Here is a 6,000-nt window from a genome sequence, read left to right as displayed (position 1 = left end):
GTGTTGGTTTTTTGTCAGGTTGTTTGTCATGATATAAATGAAAGCAGAACAAGAAATAGGAAAATAAAGAGCATCTTGACTCCAAAATTGGACACATCTCACAATCCTACCTAGTATCATAGAAATCATCTATAATTACTCAGTTATTCCTCATGCCAGAGATTGGTACCTTTTTGTGTTTTCTGGTTTATTTTTGTTTTTGAGTCAGTGTCTTACTGTGCCGGCCTTGAGCTCTTGGCAATTACCCTGTCTCAACCTTTCAGATATTGAAATTACAGACATGAGACACCATACCTGGTCATGGCACATTTTTAAGAAGATCAAGTCACTGCTTCTTAAGCATGTGAAACTATTTCAGTTACAAGCTCAACTTTCTTAGATACATCTGACCGAAGAGAACTTATCTACATACTCTGTAGACATCCTGGCTACTGTATCCGTGACCCTGTTTCCTAACATCTTCTTAAGTTGTTGGTCCTTCTGTTGAAGGATTGCATGTGCAGTATATGGAAATCAACATATAAAGTCTCGTCTCAAGACTATTTTTTGATGTGCATTCCTTTACAGTAAACAACTTCTGAATACACAACTTCCCAAACTCCAAACCAACTTCTCAACACAAACCATCCAGTTAATTATTTAACTGTAATTACATTATGTCATATTCTCATTTCTGTTGCAATGATAAAAAAAAATCCTGTCATAAAGTAATTTAGGAAAGTAAAGATTTGTTGTAACTCACAAAGGTTGTAGTTATTAGTGAATAGAAATCAAGGTGGAGGGAGCTTGAAAGAAATGGCCATATTATATGCCCAGTCAAGAGCAGATAGAGAATAAATGCAAGCATGACCCTTGCTTGCTTGTGTTAAGCTTAGTTTCTCCACTCTTACACAGTTCAGGACCCCTTTCTAGGGAATGGTATCACACACAGTGGGCTAACTTTCCTTACACTAATTAGCTTAAGACTATCTCCCATAGACATGCTTAAAGGTCAACCCAATGAAGACAGTTCCTCACTGAGATTCTCTTGTTCATATAAGTTGTTTCAAGTTGACAAAGCTGGCCATCACACATTAATGATGGAAAAATCACAGTTCCATTGTACTTTGTAAGTAGGTGATGTCTTTCCCTAGCCCATCAGCGGAGAGTTTCATAAGAAATCCATGTACTTTTTCCTCCTTCCCTGGTAGTATAAGGCAGTGTTTTTAATCTAACATGATGAAAATGAAGTTAGAACTCACAGTGATACATTATCACCAAGAGAGAAATAGGATGGGTGTTCTATATTTTTTTTTTTTATCTTGAGGATAATAATTCCTGCCTGTGATCATCTTACCTTTTCACCCTGTAGATCATGGAACTTGCCAACTTCTGTAATTGTATGAGCTAATTTCTAATAATAAATCCCTATCTGTATCTTCCTATATATGAAAATATATTTTTCTCTGGAGAATCATGATTAATACACTACCCCTTGGCTCAAGTCTGAAAGACATTACAACAAGTTTCTTTATAAAATACATTCTGGCTAGGTTTCACATAATATTTTAAGATAACTTTTTCTCAAATGTCAATTAAAGCATATGAGTTGGTATCCAAATGACAATGTATAATTGTTTTATAATTAATACTAGACAGTTCAAGTTATTTGCAAATGAATTTCTAAATGGTCTTAATAAATAAAAAAACATGGAGTCAAATATAGAGGTGAAAACCTTAGAGAGATCAGGGAAATAGGGAAAGCCAGCATCCAACTTTACCTCACCAACTCTGCAGCTTCCAAATGGAGTTACTTCCTGTCTACCCACACACGTTTGCCTTGCTGTTCTGCCATCTGATTTGCTCTCTGTTCAGCTATATCACTTCCTCTTCCTACACAGCTCTGTCACTTTCTGTCTGTCTGTACAGACCTCCAGATGTCCATGGTTAACTAGTGTTGGAATTAAGGCATGTGCCACCACACCTGGCTCTGTTTCCAATGTGACCTTGAGCACACACAGATCCTGCCTGCTAAATCATAGGATTAAGGGTGTGCTACCACTGCCTGACTTCTTTGTTTACTTATAATGGCTGGCCTTTTCCCTCTGATCTCCAGGTGAGCTTACTTATTAAAGCACAAATAAAATATCACCACATTTCAGCACAAATAAAATATCACCACAGTTATTCATATAAATAAGTTGCAAAATTCCATTGACTGTCTTATGTCTTTAGTTGTAGCTTGCTAGAGGAGACACATGTGGTCCAAATCTTTAGCTAAGTCACTTATTTTATCAGCTTTTATGTTATAAATGTGCATTTAATTAAAATGTGCTTTCTCAGAAGTAAATGCTTATTTTTAAAATTCTCCATATGAATTACGAAAAATTCTTTGTCCTCCAAATCAGAATGCACAGCCACATTACATAAGATCCAGGTACAACTTCCACCAGCAATCACACCTCTCTAACTCTAAATGTCAAATTATAATTGGCATTTAAGGAAATTGCTCCAGGATATATTTCACATATCTCTTAAGATACTGGTAGGTATTTTTAGTAATTATTCCATTACTATTAAATTGAGGACTAGTGTCCAATTAGACATTAATTACCAGGCTAAATATGGCTAATGTTCTAGCCAGGATGTCACTAGGAATTTTAATTTTGCTAAATTAAATGCAATGGAATTCGACTTTGCAGATTCACAATTCAAACACTCCTTTAATTATAAAGGTTTATTTGAATAGAATAGAGCAAATGCTCTCTAACCTTAAAACAGTGGGGAAATTAAACATGGTATTTAGCAGAATCATTGCAGAAGCTCAGAAAGAAAGGTTCATTTGGAAACCTGAAAGAAACTCTGACCCACCCCTGTAAAATCTTCCCCTGGTATCCCTGGTCCTCTGCTTCAGGGACTCCAGGAACAAAGAGTTCTAACTGTTGCAAATGTCTTCCTTTATTGCAAAGTAACCTCAATGTAATTTCAGCCTTTAATTTTATTCCTTCCATTTGGAGCACAGTAGAAGAAATTTATTATCCCTTTCATATATTTGATGACAGGCCCTCTATTATTCCCCTGTCTCACCTGCTCTGAGATAGTGGATATATTGCAGCTCACAGTCATCATTTTGTTTGATCTCTCCTGAGCAATCAATGTCCTTCTTAAAAGGGACCTCTGATATGTGTATGACATATCTCTAAGGCCCTTGCCATTTACAATCTTCTTGTAAATGTAATAAACTGCCTCTTCTGAAGAACTGTCAAAACTCCTAGAACGGTTAGGGGATTAAGGGGGGGAATACAGGTGTCTATGATCAAAATTCATTATAAGCATGTATAAAGTTCTCAGATAATTAATAGAAATAATATGTTACACAGTTGTATAACTTCAAGAATTGCTTTTCAATATTCTCTTACACATATGCATTTAAATATAATATCAATAATATGTGTCAAAATAAATATTCATAGAATATATGTGTATTGTTACTGTTCCAGAAACTTCTGGCTTAATGTAGCAAGATATAAAGGTCTATCTTTATCTCAGATGTTAAACACACACACACACACACACACACACACACACACACACACACATACACACGCATAAAGACTTAATGGGGGAAAAATCTAGCAAACTAGAAAAAGTATTTAAATGTGATTTCATTGATCTACAGCCAGTTGTGCTCAGAAAATATAGATTACTATACCTTATTTAATGTTTTCCTCATTTGTTTAAACGTATCTTTATGTTATCAGACATAATTTAGCATATGTACATTTTTGTGTGTTTCACCTTACACTTAAGTTTCTATTTATGGTTCTCATATCAAATATATCACTTATGGGGTTTTGTTTACAAATAGTTTGTAAGTAACTTATTTGCTGAGATTCTTGGATATGGAAAATTTTTCATGTTGCTTTCATATCAAAGCTTTGCTTAACAGAGTAGATTTGGATTCCAAAGTGGAAAAATGAGAATTAGGTTAATGAAAACTCTAACTAACCCAAACAAAGAGTCACACATGGAAGCATTTGACTTTAATATGAGTATTTGGGAAACTGAGACAGAGGACTACAAGATCCAGGGCATTCTAGGCTGCATAGTGGTGTAGTGAGCTAATGTACCAAAACAGACAGACAGATAGATAGATAGGGAGATAGATAGATAGATAGATAGATAGATAGATAGATAGATAGATGAAAGATAGGTAGGCAGATAGATGATAGATACATGCATACATACATACATATATGATAGATGGATAGATAGATAGATGAAAGATAGGTAGGTAGATAGATGATAGATATATAGATACATAGACGAAAGATAGGTAGGTAGATAAATGATAGATAGATAGATAGATAGATAGATAGATAGATAGATAGATAGATACATACATACATACATACATACATATATACATACATAAAGTGAGAGAAATAAATAGATTCTATATAATCATAGGTGCTAGAACAAAATCTCTGCTGTGAAAGGAACTCCCAGGGAGAAACAAAGGATTTGAATCTATCTATGACTGCATCACACAAAATGCTTCTCACCAAGACTTAAGGGTTAGCATAACTACACAGGGTTACAAATCAGAAATCAGAAAAGACTGCTGTGATATGAGAACAACGAATATTTTAACTGTTTGTGATTTGAAAAAAAGCTGAACTCATGTTTAGAGATGCAGCTTAGTTAGGAGACCATTGGCTTCACGTGGTGAAGGCCCTGGTTCTGTCTCCAGCACCACATATATTAGTTGTGATGGGCTTGTATGTAATCACAGCACAAAGAAGGTGGAAGCAGGAAAGAGATTCAAATTAATATTTTGCTACACAGCAAATTTGAGCATACTCTGAAACACATGAAACTCCAAAAAGGGGTTGAAAAAATTAAACTTAGAAATGAAAACTGAATGTGAATTATAAAACAAAAATAAATAGGTAATATAATAAATATGCAGATACCACATTTTAGTAAGGGAAATCAGAGCAGAGGAGACTGAACATCTAAAGCACTAATTGGGAAGTGCCTGCTTCATCATGAAAATGTAATCATTTTTACAAGCTTGACTTAATAATATAACTTAGATTGAACACTTAAGACTAACTTTTTTTTTTTTACAATTTCAATATCGTACATGCACCAAGAATAAACAGCAAATAAATAAATAAAGCAACAACCAACTGAGGTGAATGGTTGATTCATGAATGGATAAAGGAAAGAAAAATAATGAAGCACGGTTATACACTGCAAGAGATTCAAATAATAACACTTCAAAAAGTCAATCCACTCTTGGGTATTCGCTCTAAGGACTTCAAATCAACATATCACAGAGGTAGTTTCACACTAACATTTATTGCAGTGATATTCACAACAACTAAGAGAATACTCTAGTTGTCCAACAATGAAAAAATGCATAAAGTTTACACACAATGGAAACTTTTCAGCCATAAAAAATGAAGTTATTGTTCTAAATTTTATAAGAATATATTGTGTGAATATATTTAAAAAAATGAAATTATTACAACAGCTTAAATATAGATTATAATCATATAAAGTGAATTAAGCCAGTCTTACTCAGCAAATGTGTTTTCTCTCACTTTTGGTTCTTAGAATATATATACATATGTATTTAGAATATATATATATATATATATATATATATATATATACATTTAGAGCCATGCATGAATATATGATAAGAGATTAGAAGGGAAACTGCCTAGGGGGAGAAAAGCAACTAATGAGATGTAGAAAGATACATTGAGGAATATGTTCAAAGTACATTACATATTTGTATGAAATCCCCTTAGGTAACATAGTATCCTGTACAATGAATACATACAATGGAAACTGTTAAAAATTTGCAGTGTATAATTGTAAAAGAAGCTGCAATTTTTACTGTACTTGTAAAAAATTTAAAAATAGAAATATTGACAAGCTAGTAAAAGATGATAAAATGGCATCATCAGAAGTCTCTATTCAGCCATGGCAGGAATGACTGAGTGA

This window comes from Peromyscus eremicus, chromosome 3, assembly GCF_949786415.1.
Source record: "Peromyscus eremicus chromosome 3, PerEre_H2_v1, whole genome shotgun sequence".
In the NCBI taxonomy this organism is placed as follows: Eukaryota; Metazoa; Chordata; class Mammalia; order Rodentia; family Cricetidae; genus Peromyscus; species Peromyscus eremicus.
The sequence above is the reverse complement of the archived record's forward strand: the minus strand, read 5'-3'. Positions refer to the sequence as shown.